Raw genomic sequence first — 17789 nt, 5'->3', positions numbered from 1 at the left:
CTGTCTCTACTCTTTTGCTTCACTTACTTTATGATGGGGAGGTGCCTGTTTTATTGGGGGTCCACCGATATCTGATGAAATGTTGGGCCTTGCCAGGTGATTTGTTATGGGCAGCACGACGTGAAATATGTACATGTCATCATGACTCTGCTTTTCTTTTGTAAACCAATAACTGTAAATGACATACTACAAATTCGAAGAATGTTTGCCTGAAGCTGAATATTCAGTATAAAGAGAGAAGCCCGACTTTGTAAATTCGAGCAGTCTCCTGAGAATATACTTCCCCGTGTTGTACTTCTAGGACACTTGTTACCTTGGGGTTGCAGCCAATAAATCGATCTTTGACTTCACCTAGAAGACTCTGAGTTTCTGTGGTCTGGATCAGGGAAGAACCCGAGGTCTCTGGGTGTACCCTGACACCGCTGGGTTGCCGGTTCTGTGCCGGTTCTTAAAAACCCAGTACCTCAGCTGGCGCCCAACGTGGGGCGATTCCAGTGGTACCAGTCAGCCAGAGGATCGTGAGGAGCTTCGTGTGAAAATTCCAGAGGACGGCCAACCACCTCATCGACCCCTGCATGTCGACGTGGTCCGAAGGTCTTTGCTGCGAGGTTCCCCGCTTCCCGACGGCTACAAGGACTGCTGCCCTGGCTATCGCCCTGATTTGGACCCTTGAAGTTTGGTAGAGCGAAACACTAAGACGAGTCTTCTGGTGACGTCATCGATATTTCAGTTAAGTATAAGTGGAGCGTCTCCCAGTCCTTAGTTGGTCTTAGTCTTGGGTATGCTTTGGGATAATTTGTTGGTACTTGCAAGCACCAAAACCGAAGGACTCGTGTATTCACGAGAAATATCGTAATCGATAATCCTTTGAAGTTTGGAACTACACTAGAGAGCGAAGATGCCTAGTCTAAGACTTGGAAATTTGTTTTGTCTTGGTTGTAATAATAGGGACTCCCGATTGGAGGACTCATGTCCGGTTCCTCCGGTTGGAACTCCAACTTACGAGTTATATGTGAAACATGGGGTAAGCCCCATCACCTACAACGAAGTATGGATTAAATACACCAGAAAAGATGGTGTTTTAAAATGGCCCCAATATGGTAGTTTTGATTCCGAAATCTTAGACAACCTTGAAGTTAAACTCTTTAAAAAGAAAGCCCGGCCGGCAATGTTTGACTCTTTCCGCCTATGGCGTAAAGAAGCCAAACAAAAAGAAATCAAATTAGCTAAGAAAAATAAGAGAGAAGGAGAAATTTCAGTAATGCAAGCTGCTATGCAGTTTAAAGACAATGAAGACGAACAAATGAGTGAGCAGTTGCACAGGCAACGTACAATGGCAATAGATAAATGTTATCCAGTTTTGCCGTCTCTTCAGCAAGAGGCAGCAAAAGAGCATGAAAAAGACCCATTAATGTCGCATTTACTAAATTCGCCACCCCCCTATGCGCAGAATGCCACGGCACCCCTGCAACCTTTAGTTGCGCAAACTACGCCTCCTGTTCCTCCACAGCACCCACCAACTGTTCTTCAGCTGGCTCCTACTCCTTTGGTGCAGCCTCCTCCAGGGCCACCGACCACCTCTGTTTCACCTGTGTTTTCTACAATTTTGCCTACTGTACTTTTTACGTCTCCTAATGCTCCCTCTACGATTTTGCCTAGTGCCCCTTCTATTTCCCCTGATACCTCTTCTGCTATCTCTGCCCCTGCCTTATCTCACCCCGTTTTTCCATCCATTCTTCCTTCAGTTTCACCTTCCATTCGGCAGAAAATGGCCAGCACTGTTACTAACCTTCTTTTACCTCTTTTCGGGTCGCCTACTACGACCCCTAACATGGGAAGAAGACAGTTGCGAAGTCGACTGCCTGACTATCAAGAGAGAGACTCACTGAATAGTTTAGCACGGAAATGGGTCATGGACACTGTAAAATATGATGTACAGTCTGTCATGGAAGTCTTCCATCAATGGGAAGCAGCGACACAGAGATATGTTTTCGAACAGATGTGTGTTTTCCTTTGCGAGGATTTAGAAGACAACGATCTGGAATGCATCCCGCAAGAGATGTGTTGTGTACGGTTTAAGTTCGGAGAGGGTATGATTGTAGGTCCAGATGTGGAGAAAGCAGTTGAAATGTTGTTATCATATCGGAGTAAGGGGAGCAGTTCTGGGTCACAATCTGAGCCTAGTACATCTAGTAGGAAAAAGGCGCGACAATACCCTATGAGAGAAGTTCCCCCACAATGGAGAGGGGGTGACACGACTGCTGTCCCACCTATTCTGCCACACTTTCAGCGTGTATGGGTACATGTCCCATGGAAGCGAGCTGAAGTTTTAGCACTCAAACAAACATTACCCGATCCGCATAAAAATCCTGCAGGGTATTACAAAGAGTTGTCGCAAACTGCTGGGTCATGTATAATGAATTTAGCCGATATCGATATGTTATTTGGGAATGTTGTTCCACAGCCTTTATGGGGTAAAATTCGTCATATAGATCATGATCAGGAATTAGGTGACTCATGGGCTAATATTACTGCTGCAGATGCCCGACAAGTTGGTGGTGCCAAGCCTGAGCCTTTGATAGCAGAACTCCCTGGTAAAATAGTTGATTACATGAAAACGATAATGCCTGCAATACTTGTAAGTTGGGACAAGTTGTATGCATGCAAGCAGAAGAAAGAAGAAACAGTCTCAGATTTCTTCACCAGATTTGAAGAAACATTCGTTGACCACAGCGGTCAAGATATGACCACAGAAGGTGGTCAGAGATTGTTTGTCGATAAATTCGTGCACAATCTGCTTCCAGAATTGTGTAAAAAATTAAAGGATTCAGAAAGTTCTTGGGCAGTCTCATCTTCAGCCCAGATATTGGCTACTGCACAATAATATGAAAATAGAGACAAGGATGAGCAAGATAGAGTAGAAAAGAAAACTAAAGAACTAAAAACGAAGGTTTTGCTACAGCAAGCATATCCGCCACGTGGTAGTGGTAATCAAAATAATAATGGTCATAATCACTACCAAAATACTTTTCAGCAGCCTCAACAGTATCAGAGGAACTCGCAAAGAGTCGAGTATACTCAACCCCGTGTACCTGTAGGCCCCAACCAGTGTTCATATTTCAGACAAGAGGGTCATTTCAAGTATAATTGTCCTATTCTATTACAACGTGCAAATGAAGTTTCTGGTGTGAAAGGTCGTGGCAGTCAGCAAGCACCTAGAGGTAGAGGGCGTGGAAACGCCCCTCAGAACGCACGTCCCCTTCCACCAAAAAACTCTATGAACAGGTTTGATCAGCAAAATAACGTATCTGACAGGACAGCTCAATACTACGTTGATGATTACTATACAGAAGATGAGTATTTGGAGAATAATGATTGCTAGGACAGCCAAAGACAAAGAGAGGGAGTTGTTTCAGTTCCAGTAGATCAGAGTGGACCTTACGTCGAGGTGATTACATCAGGTGTGTCAGAGCCTTTTCTGTTGGATACTGGTGCTACAAAGAGTTCTATTATGCACTCCAAACTCCCTGGCGCACCATTGTCTGGCGAAATGAACGTTTCTGTAGGTTTTTCTGGCGCCCCAGTTAGAAATCCGATTTCTGACCCTTTGTCTCTTTCTGTTGGTCCTTGTGAATTCGAAGCACCCCTCATTCTGACAACAGGTTGTGGTGAAAACTTGCTAGGATTGGATTTGTTAAAGAGATTGTATGCAACTTTGTACTGTTCTCCGTCAGGAGTACAACTTACTTTAGGTAAGAAAGTAGTTTCTCCCATGTATTTGTCGAGAGATGCACTTCCAGCAGAATTGTCGTTTCTCCCAGATATTCTTTGGGCCACTGGTCCTAATGATGTAGGTCTTTTAGAAATTCCACCATATGTTGTAACATTGAAAGCCAACGTTAAAATGCCACGAATTCCCCAATACAAAATCTTGAGTGAAGGTGAAAAAGCTTTACTAGCTATCGTTTACGAATTGATTAAAAAGGATGTGATTGAAGAAACACAAGGAAATGTTTGCAATAGTCCTGTTCTGCCTGTTTTAAAACGGACTGACCCTTCTAAGCCACCTGTGTACAGATTCGTGATTGACCTTAGAGAGGTGAATAAAATAGTTGTGCCACAATTTCCAGTTGTCCCCGACATTACCACATTATTAACTATGATTCCAGCCTCTGCCTCTTGGTTTATGGTGATTGACCTGAAGAATGCTTTCTTCAGTATCCCGATTGCTGAGGAGAGCAGGGATATTTTTTCCTTCAGTTTAGGAGGTCGCAGTTTCCGCTTTAAACGCGCTCCTCAGGGCTACTGTGAAAGTCCATCAATATACAGTCAAGCTCTAAAAACACAGCTTGATACGATTGTTTTACCTAAAGGTGCTACTCTTGTACAGTACGTGGATGATTTGTTCATTGCTGCAGACGCTGAGAAAATTTGTAAAAAGGCCACGCTGTCATTGTTGCGTCATCTGTGTGATCTTCATCACAAGGTGTCACTTTCCAAACTGCAATATTGCCGACAAGAAGTGACCTACTTAGGTCACCTCTTATCGAAGGAGGGAAGGAAACTGACCCCAGAAAGAATTCAGACAATAGCGAAATTGAATGTGCCAAGAACACAGAGAGAAGTGCGTGCTTTCTTGGGCATTACATCGTACTGTAGACAGTGGATTCCTAATTTTTCGTTATTGGCCAAACCCTTGGTGGCATTAACGTGTAAAAATACACCCAATCCCATTCCTTGGTCTGAAGAGTGTCAGAAAAGTTTTCTCGAATTACGCACAGCATTATGTTCGGCTCCTGTGTTAGGTACCCCCAACTACAGTAAGCCTTTCACATTGTATGTCCACGATAAGGAGGGCTGTGCATTGTATGTGTTGACTCAGTTATTTGGAGGTAGGCAGCGCCCATGAGCCTATTTCTCGTCAACTTTGGATCTGGTAGCTAAAGCATTGCCAAGTTGTTTAAGGGCCACAGCAGCAGCAGCTGTTTCTATTCGACAGTCTGCTGGTCTAGTAATGAATAATACACTAATTGTGATGGTCCCGCATGCAGTAGACACATTGTTAAATAGAACCAAGACACAGCACTTAACTAGTGCTCGACTGTCCAGTTACGAATTGACACTGCTAGCGAGCCATGTGCACATAAAAAGGTGCAGTACCTTAAATCTAGCTACGTTGTTACCAATTGCAGAGGAATCAGATGCTTTAGAACAGCACGATTGTTTTCTCACAACAGAGGAAGAGACAAAAGGGAGAGTAGATTTATCTGACACTCCTCTTGCTGAATATGATGGTACATTATGGGTGGATGGTTCATGCTTCAAGCTCCCAAATGGTAACGTGACTGCAGCATATGCTGTCACGAATTTGCACACAGTTGTTGAAACTGCACGAGTACCACATGGTTCAGCTCAAGCTGCAGAATTAGTTGCACTCACGAGAGCATGTGTATTGTCTAAAGGAATGAGAGTGACTGTCTACACTGATAGTCAGTATGCGTTTGGAGTGGCTCACAGTTTTGGACGATTGTGGAGAGAACGTGGGTTCCTGACTTCGCATGGAGCTAAGATTCAGAATGGTCAGTTGGTAAATGAGCTTCTTGAATCACTGACCTTGCCCCTGCAAATGGCGATTGTGAAATGTAGTGCTCACAAGAAGGTGACTGATGATGTTGGTCGTGGGAATGCATTTGCTGATGAGATCGCTAAAGAAACGGCAAACAATGTGATGAGCCGAATGTATGTTGCAGGCCCTGAAAGATGGACTGGTGATGTTGGAATATGTGAGGACACGATAGAGAGTGTGAAGTCCATCCAAGCTGAGGCCACAGATAAAGAGTTGAGCACGTGGAGAGAGAGTACAGGTAGAATGGATGCAAATGGTTGTTGGATTGAATCGACAGAGCATCAGAGATGGTTGTTACCCGATGCATATGTGCTTGCAGTGGTTACAATGGCTCATGGAATGGCTCATATCAGCGTGAAAGGGATTTGCGAGTTGTTGGCCCCAGTGTGGAAGAATTCAGGGATTCCCAAGTGTACAGAGAATGTTGTCAAGAATTGCATGGTATGTCTGAAGCACAATCCTGGTAGGGGAACCCCAACTCCAGCTGGTCATTTTGCACCTCCTACGTATCCGTTCGAGGTTTTGCAGCTAGATTTCATACACATGGAGAGGTGCAACAACTTAAAATACGTGCTCGTTGTTGTTTGTGCTTTCTCAAGATGGGTAGAAGCATACTCCCTGAAAGACAATACTGCCTTGTCCACAGCAAAAGCCCTTGTGAAAGAGTACTTCCCCAGGTTTGGAATGCCTAGAATGATCTGGAGTGATAACGGGAGTGAATTTGTGGGACGAGTGATGAAGAATGTATGCGAAGGGCTAGGCATTAGGCAAAAGTTCCACGCTGCAAATCACCCCCAATCAGCTGGATTAGTAGAATGTTACAATGGCACGCTTAAACTTAAATTGGCCAAAATCCAAGTGAGCACAGGTCTTAAATGGCCTGACGCTCTACCCTTAGCACTCCTATCCACCAGAATGACTGTGCATTCGCGAGTGAAACTCAGCCCTTATGAGATTGTCTTTGGCCGGCCAGCCAACATATGGGGAGTGCCTAGGCCCACGAAGTTCAGCGAGCTAGAACACCCTATTTTGCTTGATTACCTGTATGAATTGACAGCTAAATTGCGTGTTTTACATCAACAGGTACATGACTCCCTGCCTCCGGCCTCTGATACTCCAGGACACCCCATAAACCCTGGATCCTGGGTGTTGATAAAGAATTTCCAAATGACTAAAAACGACCAGCCCAGGTGGACGGGACCATACCTCGTCCTTCTCTCTACCAGATCGGCAGTTCGAGTGGAAGGGAAGAAGGCCTGGATCCACGGGGTCCACTGTAAAAGGGTACCCTTACCTCTGCCCTATGATCAGTGGGTCCAGGAGGGTGTCGCTGACCCAGAACCTGATGCCGTGCCAAATACCGTCCCTTTTAATGATTCGCATGTAAAAGGAACTGGCTCTGAACAAGAAAACGAAAACATTTTGCACAAGGCTGTGCCACCATCCAAGCGAGTGAACATTACAGAGCCTGACCTTTTGTTCCCGGATCAGACAATACCTGGGAAACGACGGTATAATTTGAGACCGAGAAAAACGAACTAATAAAATCATTTCTTTTGCAATTTGAGACTAAGATCCATGGACAAATAAAAAGATATTTCTTTTTCCCCCAAGTACTATTGTTGAAAGTGCAGCTCTCCCATCTAAGAAACTTGCTAATTTTTGTTTTTCGAACCGCCATCCGGGTTCCGCTGCTAGGGCCGCGGTTGATTAAAGTCTTTGGGGTGCAGCTGACGACGTTAGGTCGGTAGTTCTGGTTGGTCCAAGGGAGTTGCCCTAGACTGACAGAAGCATCCCTTAGCAGAGGCAACCTCCCACCGCGGGCAGCACTTTAGAGAGGATGGAGTTTCCCGATGTGGAGAGACCTGCCAAACGGATGAATTTTAAGCATGACTTGTGCAACGTGATGACAAGGAAAAGTTTTATAATATTGTGTATTCTTATGCTATTCAGTGTAATGATATTTTTGATCAGCTATGTTTTACTTTCTTTTCGTGTAACGTTTGCACCCACTGCATCACCCATACCTCCTCCTACTGTTTCCTCTCATTCTTTCCACCCTCTGCCTGATCACGAATCAAATAGGAGATTGGAGTTCATTAATAACTCCTTTGTTCAGTTGTTACATCAACACCAACTTGTAATGAACACAACTAACTGTTGGGTGTGCGGTCTTATGCCTCACACAACGGATAACGGTATCCCCTATTTGGTCCTGCCATTTAGTCACAATGGTTCTGTATGGGCATATAGGACAATGTTCATATATGCACACGAAATCTACCCCCTACGTTCTGTAACAGACAATCCTAGAAAAAGTGCTCTAGTCAAGGGTATAGTAGACATGATTAAGGAAGGTATTTCCTATGAGACTATCCCTAGAGATGAGACACTATTATACATAGGATGGAACATGACTGGGTATGGAACTACTCTGAGTGAGAAACAGCAAGCTAAGAGATCGTCCCCGATTTGGATTGTACCCCATCAGGGTCATCTATGTCTGCAAGGTAATGGCACGAATCCCAGGGCTCAGTTAGGGAAGAGTGTCTGTACTGAAACGTATATGTTTGGATCTCAGACTTCTCCTGCGTTTTTAGCAGCTAAGGGTACCTATTTCATCTGCCATGATAGAGCCTATACATGGTTGCCCCCTGACTTTTCGGGCTCCTGTTTTGTTTCCTTCCTGTTGCCTCCCACCTACACAGCAGCGGCAGACTACCACAGGACAAGGATAGTTAGAGGTCTCTCGAGTAAAGAGGACACTGCAGGTCAAGAATTTGGAGACTTTGCAAAGGGTTTTCTGCCGTTCTGGGGATCCATGGCTAACAGCAGAAATATAAGGCAATTGACAAGGGTAGTTGAGTCCACCGTGATAGAAACTACTGGTGCCCTTAGTTACCTGACTGCTGAGCTCCAGTCGGATCGACTTATGACCCTTCAGAACAGGGTCGCTCTAGATGTCATACTTGCAGACCGAGGTGGGGTATGCAGATTGATCCAATCTAGTTGCTGCATCTTCATCCCTGATAACGCTCCAACAGTGTACCAGGCCATCTCCAAACTACATAAGATTTCCGAATCTATTCATGTGGATAAAGGAGATTGGTCATTGATGGGATGGGTCTGGGAACTGATGTCGGCCTGGGGATGGAAAATTCTAATGGTCATTGGGATGGTCTTAGCTATTCTTTTCCTGTTCTGTCTATGCATACAGTGTGCTCCTGCAATATGTGGCCTCTGTGTTACATCATGTGTAAGAAAACCTGTGTCAAGGGATGAACTAAGTACTAGAATGATGTTACAGCAACTCAATGACTTTAGGAATATAGACTCAGACTAACATGAGGATAGATTAATTGCCTATGTAAGGGCAAAAGGAGGGATTGTGGTTCTGAAAATCTGGATTCGTGTAATCGTTCTGGACTCGAGAATTAAAACTTTGTCGAAACATGACGAGTTTGGTATCAAAAGACCGAGAATGACAAGTACATCATGTACATATATTTTCAGCATATTCGAGTGACGATTTCACCTCGAAATCGTCATTTGCATTCTGAACCCTTGGCTTCCATTTATGTGTTGCCCTTTACATAGGCCTTAATCCAGTTGAATTCAATTCCACAAGGACGCATACTCCTTAATCGACTTTTCCATGACCTGTGCAAGTTGGAACCATTGCCCCAGGCCGAACTCGTTAGGTCAGTTCCCCTCCCAGGGGCCGAGCAAGATAGCATCAAGGCTCAACAAGCCATAAAACCATTTCAGCGCGCACACCTGCCGTATCTTGCTCACATCTGTCTCTACTCTTTTGCTTCACTTACTTTATGATGGGGAGGTGCCTGTTTTATTGGGGTTCCACCGATATCTGATGAAATGTTGGGCCTTGCCAGGTGATTTGTTATGGGCAGCACGACGTGAAATATGTACATGTCATCATGACTCTGCTTTTCTTTTGTAAACCAATAACTGTAAATGACATACTACAAATTTGAAGAATGTTTGCCTGAAGCTGAATATTCTGTATAAAGAGAGAAGCCCGACTTTGTAAATTCGAGCAGTCTCCTGAGAATATAGTTCCCCGTGTTGTACTTCTAGGACACTTGTTACCTTGTTTGCAGCCAATACATCGATCTTTGACTTCTTCACCTAGAAGACTCTGAGTTTCTGTGGTCTGGATCAGGGAAGAACCCGAGGTCTCTGGGTGTACCCTGACACCGCTGGGTTGCCGGTTCTGTGCTGGTTCTTAAAAACCCAGTACCTCAGCACCCAGTACCTCACGATTCGTTTTATAACTTTCCCAGAATGTAACGACTGGTCAAAGGATTTGTCAAACTGCTCATGTGATGATGTATCACATCAATCCAAAAACCACTGCATCTTGTTTTGTAAATTTTGCACAGTCCCAAGAAAAAGATTCTTGTTCTCTATATTTAAGAGCACGGGGCTAAACAGGTGCAGAGTAGCATTTCTAAAACTCCAAAAATTAGAGACTGACATCGTTTACTAAGGCAGTATCTTCTTTTCTAAAGCTAGTTATCAGCTACCATAATACAATGTAAAGGGTTGCAACCAGTTAACATACATTAATATTGTCTCTGTCTGCTTGATCATGTTCTCCCTTATCCGGAACGGATTTTTAATGACTGTACATATTGAATATTTACTATTCTATATATGAATTGATCATGGCAACCCATATATAACGTTCTCTCATCCTTATAGTGCTCTGACCACATGAATTGTATATTTTAACTATTTAATGAATTCATAACTTCGTATTTTAACAATGTCCTTTTAACTCTGTATTGATTTTGTATATACTTTTTAAATTCACGCTTTTATGATTTTGCAATATAAAATCGAATAAAGCTTATCGAAATGAAAAAAATATATACTAAATATATATTTTTGTGTGTCAGTGTGAAAATATATATATATATGTGTGTATAATATATATTTGTGTCTGTGTAATATCTACTGGCGGTCGCCAGTAGATAGTTATAGTTAGGACCTAGTTTCCATACGAAAAGCGTTTTTTGTTTTCCTAATAACTTTGGCGCCAGATGACGAATCTTTGCGAAATTTTCAAAACTAGTGTGGCGCTCCGGTCAGCTCCTGTCTTGAAAGTTTCAGATGATTCAGCAAGCAGGGGCCGAGCAAAAATGGGGTCCCAAAACTTCTTTTCTCCATGTTATTTTCCATAGGAAACGTTAGACACGGCTACAGCTCAAATTGCTGAATGGAATTACACCAAATTTGGCAAAAAGGTAGCCCTTGGTTCAGAAAGAGAACTTTTTGTTAAATGGTGTAAATCCGTTTAGTAGTTCTTGAGAAATAAAAAAAAAAAAATCTGAAAATCAATTTCCAATAGGAAACTTTAGACAAGGCTACAGCTCGACCTGCTGAATGGAATTACACCAAATTTGGCAAAAATGTAGCCCTTGGTTCAGAAAGAGACCTTTTTTATATGTTGTAAATCCGTTCAGTTGTTGCTGAGAAACTTAAAAAAGAGAAATTTCAATATCTAGTGGCGTGGTGGATCCACGGACCCTCCCGACCAAGAGCTTTATTCTAATAGGCTGTTAACATTCCAAACCAGGAAGTGTTGGCAGCCATCTTGTACTTCGGTAACCGAGGCACAAGAAAACAGAACAAAAAAAGGTGAAAAATAACAAAAGGTGGCAGGGTAGAAATACCCTGACCCCCTAGGCATGCTCAGGGGGTCCCACAGGGACCGCAGGGCCAAATAAATCATTTAAAAAAAATTATAATTGGCCCGAATCCGGCCGAGAAAATTTAAAAAAAATTATTGCGGGCTCCCGCGTTGTGCTGAAGCCCCCGGCCAGGTCCCAGGGCAGTGAAAGAAATGTGGGGGAGGCCCACCATCCCACACCGCCCCAGGGACCACCACCTCCAAGGGCAAGAATATTGAGTTTCGGGGAGGCACGCAGCCCTGCGGACCGCCACCCCCCGGGGCTTCTTTTTTAATGTGTATGGGGGCATCCAAGGTCCCTCCAAGCCCCAGGGACCACCACCCCTGAGGCTTCTATTAATTATTTGTAGGGGCACATGGACCCAGCTGCCCCAGGGACCACCTTCCACAGGGCTATTTTTTTTGTAAATACACCTGGGTGGGGGGGCTTGAGCCCCCCTCACATGCCCCAGGGAACGCCACCTCCCCAGGGCACTAATATTCAAATGCGGGGGACAACCGCCTCCCCGGGGCTGTGCATTAGGTCGGAGTGGGTCCGTGTGGCCCCCCTCCTGGAGCCCTCAATGGACCTGGGGACCGCCACCCCCCCCTCCAGGGCCGGCTCCTGCAGTGTCCTGGGGTGCCCAACCCCGGGACACTGCTGTTTGCAATGACAGGGTGGGAGCTGCGCGGCTCCCGCACTGTCATTGCAAACTGCTTTGCTTCACTGAAGCAAAGCACAGTTGCTTTTCCAGAAAGGGAGATGAATGTCAGCAGCTCCCCATGCAGAAAATCAATGCCAGCTCCCGCAGGAGGCGCAGAGCCGGTGGGACCATGGGGGAATTGTCCCCGCCCCCACGGTCCCCAACTGATAGGGCCGACCCCAGGGGATGGGGTTACCCGGGACAGAAGGCTCCCAGGAGGGGGGCACGTGGCCCTCTCCCCTAAAAAATGTTTACACAATAAGGTAAGGCCGGCCTGGGGGATGGGGTCCTCGGGGCCATAAATGGCCTAAGGAGGAGGGCCACGCAACCCCCCTCCAATACATTTAAAAAAAAGAAATACTGGCTATGCCCCGACAGATGGGGTCCCCGGGGCAAAAATACCCTCGGGAGGGGGTCCAAGCGCACCCCTCCCAAAAATAGTTGTAAAAAAAAACTATGGCCATGCCCCCGGGGATGGGGTCCCCGGGGCCGAAATTGGCCTCAGGAGGGGGGCCGCATGGCCCCTTTCGTTGTTTTTTTTAAATGGGAAAAAAAGAGCAGGCCCTGGGGGATGGGGCCCCAGGGCCACAATTAACATAAAAGAAGGGGGGCCACACAGCCCCCCTTGTAAAATGTATTTTTTTTTTAAAGCTGGCATCACGGTTTGGCCCTGCAGCACTCAGCAAACGCGCCCACTGGCACATTGTAAATTGGGGGATTAAGTCTACTTCAATCCTGAGGGTCCCCGGGGGTGAACTACCCCACCAGGTACCGCCAGTATGCGCCAGGGAGCTGCTTTACAGAAAAGTGTTCCGAGACCACGCCCCTTTTTACACCTCTCTGCAACACAGCTCTGTGGCGCTTACTGGAGGTAGCTGGTGGGCTGGTTGGCCCTCAGGGACCCTCAGGACTCAATGGGAATTAACCCCCAATTTACAACGTGCCAGGGGGCGCGTTTGCACAATGGTGCAGAGAGGGGGCAGGGCCTGACATAGCACGTGTGCAAACGCACCCCATGGCACATTGTAAATTGGGGGTTTAAGTCCCCTTCAATCCTGAGGGTCCTTGGGGCAAACTAGCCTACCAAGTACCTCCAGTATGCGCCAGGGAGCTGCGTTGCAGAGCGGTGTTCAGAGGCCACGCTCCTTTTTACACCTCTCTGCAACGCAGCTCTGTGGCGCTTACTGGAGGTAGCTGGTGGGGTAGTTGGCCCCCAGGGACCCTCAGGACTCAAAGAGATTTAATTCCCCAATTTACAACGCTCTAGGGGGTGCGTTTGCACAGTGGTGCAGGGAGGGGGCATGGCATGATGTGACAAGTGTGTAAACGACCTGTGGCAAGTTTTAAGTTGGGGGATTATGTCCCCTTGAATCCTGAGAATCCATGGGGGCCAACTAGCCCACCAGGTTCCTCCAGTAAGCCCCAGTGAGCTGCATTAGAGAGAGGTGGTCCAAGGCCACACCCCCTTTTTACATCACTCTGCAACACAGCTCTGTGGCGCTTACTGGAGGTAGCTGGTAGGCTAGTTGGCCCCAGGGACCCTCAAGACTCAAGGGGACTTAATCCCCCAATTTACAACGCACCAGGGGGTGCGTTTGCACAGTTGTGCAAGGAGGGGGTATGACCTGATGTGACAAGTGTGCAAATGTGCCCTGTGGCACGTCTAAAGTTGGGGAATTAAGTCCCCTTAAATCCTGAGGGTCCCGCGGGGCCAACTAGCCCTCCAGGTATGTCCAGAAAGTGTCACAGAGTTGCGTGGCAGACAGGTGTAAAAAGGAGCGTGGCCTCTGACCACCTGTCTGCACCGCAGCTCTGTGGCACTTACTGGAGGTACCTGGTGGGCTAGTTGGCCCCCAGGGACCCAAAGGATTCAAGGGAAATTAATCCCCCAACTTAAAACCCACCAGGGGTGCGCGTTTGCACAGTGGTGAAGGGAGGGGGTGGAGCCTGATGTGACATATGTGTACTTATACAGTCACTCCGCCAAAACCCAAGCACTTATAAATTCACCATGCACTCTCCTTGCAGCACTCTAATTATCCAGTTGCTATCCTTGCATTCGTGCAATGACCCATTCACTAACTCGTGCACTGCTACAATACCCTGAGAAGTACCCATGCAGTCCAGCCATCGCACTGTCACTATCCATGCACTCCTCCAATCACCCAGCGCACACCATGTACTTATCCATTCACTCCGCCAAAACCCAGGCACTTATAAATTCACCATGCACTCTACTAGCAGTATTCTAATCTTCCAGTCAGTACCCATGTACTCATGCAATGACGCAGGTACTACCTCATGGCAAATAAAGAGGAGGTCATGCTAATCACAGGGGTACCCCAACGCATAGTGTTCCCTAGTGTATATAGGTGTTTTCACTGTATTCTAAGTGTCTTTTAGCATAACAGTGACTCCGGTCCTGGTTAGTTAGTCAGTTACCACCAGTACCCGGCAGTAAAATGTTGGGGGCACAGTAGGACTTTCTGCTCCTCTGTTGGTTCTTTCTGCACATCTCTTGCTTCTTCCGGCACTTTTCTTCGTCTTTCTGGACTTCTGTTGCTTCTTTCTGCATCTGTCTTGCTTCTTTCTGTGCTTTTCTTCTTCTTTCTTCACATGTCCTACCTTTGTAGGCATAGTTAGAAATTAGCATTTAAAATCTTTGAAATTCACCGAAAAAACCATAGGTTTCAGGCATGTTATAGTTAGAAATTAGCATTTAAAAAATAATCGAAATTCACTGAAAAAAACATAGGTTTCAGGCACGTTATAGTTAGGAATTATCATTTAAAAAACCTTAGAAATTCACTGAAAAAACCATAGGTTTCAGGGACGTTATAGTTAGTTGGAAATTTCACTCGTACAAAACCATAGAAATTCCCCCGTTATAGTTAGTTCAGCTAACTATAACTCGCGCCCCCGCTCTGCACTGCTGATGACATCACATATTAGATCACTGATGACATCATCCATGTGAAAATCTGATGCACCTATTCACAGTCTAATATAACCTTTGACACACCCACTGTAAAATACAGACTACCATTTTCGAAACCATCGACACAACAATACCAGTTACTACATACACACTTATTGATTCCTAGGTCTACACACACATCCACCCATACAATCACTCAGTCACACAGTCACTCATCAATACAACACTATCATATGCACTCATACACCTATAAAGACTCTCACACACCACTACTCATCCATGGAGCTACTCACACACCTAGTCAGTCATGCAAAGAATCAATCACACTCCCATTTCCTCACCTATACAGTTATACACACACCACCTCACTTATTCAAACATATACCAACACATACTTACTCTCTTATACAATCACTGATGCAAGTACACACTCATCCATACAGCCACTCTCACAATCACTGACTCTCATGTATAGTCATTTATATACTCCAACTCTCACATACACTGCTTTTTACATATGTAGTTACTTGGACATGTGCAACTGAGGCTACCAATTTCTCACCAACACACCCATACACACACTCACTGACCCATACAGCTGTTTCCACATGTACTCTTGAACCCATACACCCAGTGAATTAACCACTCACACGTCTATGCACAGAGTCACACACCTCCCACCCACCCACACACACACACTCAGTCTCCCATACAAATACTCAGGCAACCAATCAATAACCCATATAGACACTCATGTAGCTCCTGACCGACACATGCAGCAGCTTGCACAATAACAGACATACTGATACAGACATTCAGACACTTTAGTCACTAACCCATGCATTCAGTAGGACACATTTAATCACTCACTTATACAGTCAGTCATGCACCTACTAAATCCTTCATCCAGACACCTATACACCAACCTATTCTTCAATACACCTTGGGATATATATATAAAACATATTTGAACTTTACAGAAACACACAGTCACTGGATGATGTCATCAGTGATGTAATCAGTGATGTCATTTGAGATGTCATCAGTGATGTCATCAGTGATGTCACTGACCATGTCCTAAATGATGCAATATGTGATGTCATCAGCAGTGCATTGCGGGGGCACGAGTTATAGTTAGCTGAACTAACTATAACGGGGGAATTTTTGTATGGTTTTGTACGAGTGAAATTTCCAACTAACTATAACGTCCCTGAAACTTATGGTTTTTTCAGTGAATATATATATATATATATATATATATATATATATATATATCAAACAAGTGCAATCACCCAGGCTCCGACCACAGCGACCCAGGAAATTACGCGGATCCAGTAAGTATGAAGCACAGATTTTTATTTAAAAGCTGAACCAAGCAATCTGACGCGTTTCGGGCATCCGCCCTTGCTCACAGACAGTCAGAGTTGGAAATGCTTGCGTTTTAAATAGTAACTGCCAAACAGTGAAAAAAGTGCATTTTTTTCTCTCTTTTTTTCATCATACACCTCGTGATAGTAGACAGCGAGGACAAACTACTTATAATGAGTAGCCTAGTCTGTTTTCCAAACAATTTTAAATTGCAACAGTTCGAAAAATTCATTAACTGGTTTAAATCCACATTTTAAATTTGACAAAAACGGAAACCCATGATTAAAAAGTTAAAAATGTAAAAAGAACTTTTTTAACAGCTTAGAATGCAAATACCAAAAGGTTGTATATAGCAAATATATATACACACATAAAGCCCACGCCAACATTCAAAGTTGATAGTGCAAAATAGCAGAATAAAGTGCAAAGTGCATCATTTAAAAATTAATTGCTGTTCTTATAACAGATGCATTTAAAAAAAAAACACAGTAATACTGTTGGTTAAGTGCAAAATACGTTTGAATGTAAACAGTATAATATTGCATCTATATTCATCAAAGTGCAAATCAGCGTAATATGTAAACATACGACTGTAGCAGCATAATTATGAGGCATGGGCTCATTGGTATAATAATCAAGGGGATGATATTGTCAAAATGCGAACTGTAGCAAAAACATATTAATCAGGGACTACAGAAAAAAACTGTTGTCTATGTCCTCAAATGAGTGTACCCAAAAAATTAAATACTAATACATAAGTAATGAACCACCGTAAAATAATATATACAGATAATACGTGCAATAACCCAACAAGGAGACAAAATATTTATCACATGGGGGAGGGCGGCAACCAAGAGAACCCTACCACCCAAAGTAATACAGAACGAAGTGGAAAAAGCAAGGCTTGATTTACAGAAACACATGTAGGTCCTCCGTATTGTTAAGGCCATTTGGAGATCTGCTGTCTAGCTCAAGAATGAAGTGAGACTCCATTCTTCTCAGCAATTTGACCCTATCTCCGCCTCTTCTGGGTTTGTCTATTGCAGAGATAACAAAATAAGATAGGCACTCCAGATTGTTGTTGTGTATTACCTTGAAGTGCCTAGCTACAAGGTAGGCTGGGTCGTTGTTAACGATGGCACGCAGATGCGGGAGGATCCTAACGTGTACCGGTAGTCGTGTGCTGCCGACATACCTGAGTGCACATGTGCAAGTTAAAACGTAAATGGCAAATTCAGTTTTACAGTTATATTGACCCTTGATTTGGATTGGGTCTGGACTGAACGGCGTGCTGTATTGCCTAGTGCTTTTGCCAAATTTACAAGCCCTGCAAGAGGTGCAGCGTATAAAACCTGATCTTGTTTTCATCCATTCCTGCTTTTTTCTAAGTTCAGGAAATTCATGGCAGATGTGAGACCTGAGTGAGGGACCTTTCCTAAAAGTGACAATAGGGACTTC

Source organism: Lissotriton helveticus, chromosome 5_1, assembly GCF_964261635.1.
Source record: "Lissotriton helveticus chromosome 5_1, aLisHel1.1, whole genome shotgun sequence".
Lineage (NCBI taxonomy): Eukaryota > Metazoa > Chordata > Amphibia > Caudata > Salamandridae > Lissotriton > Lissotriton helveticus.
Note: the sequence above shows the minus strand (reverse complement) of the source record.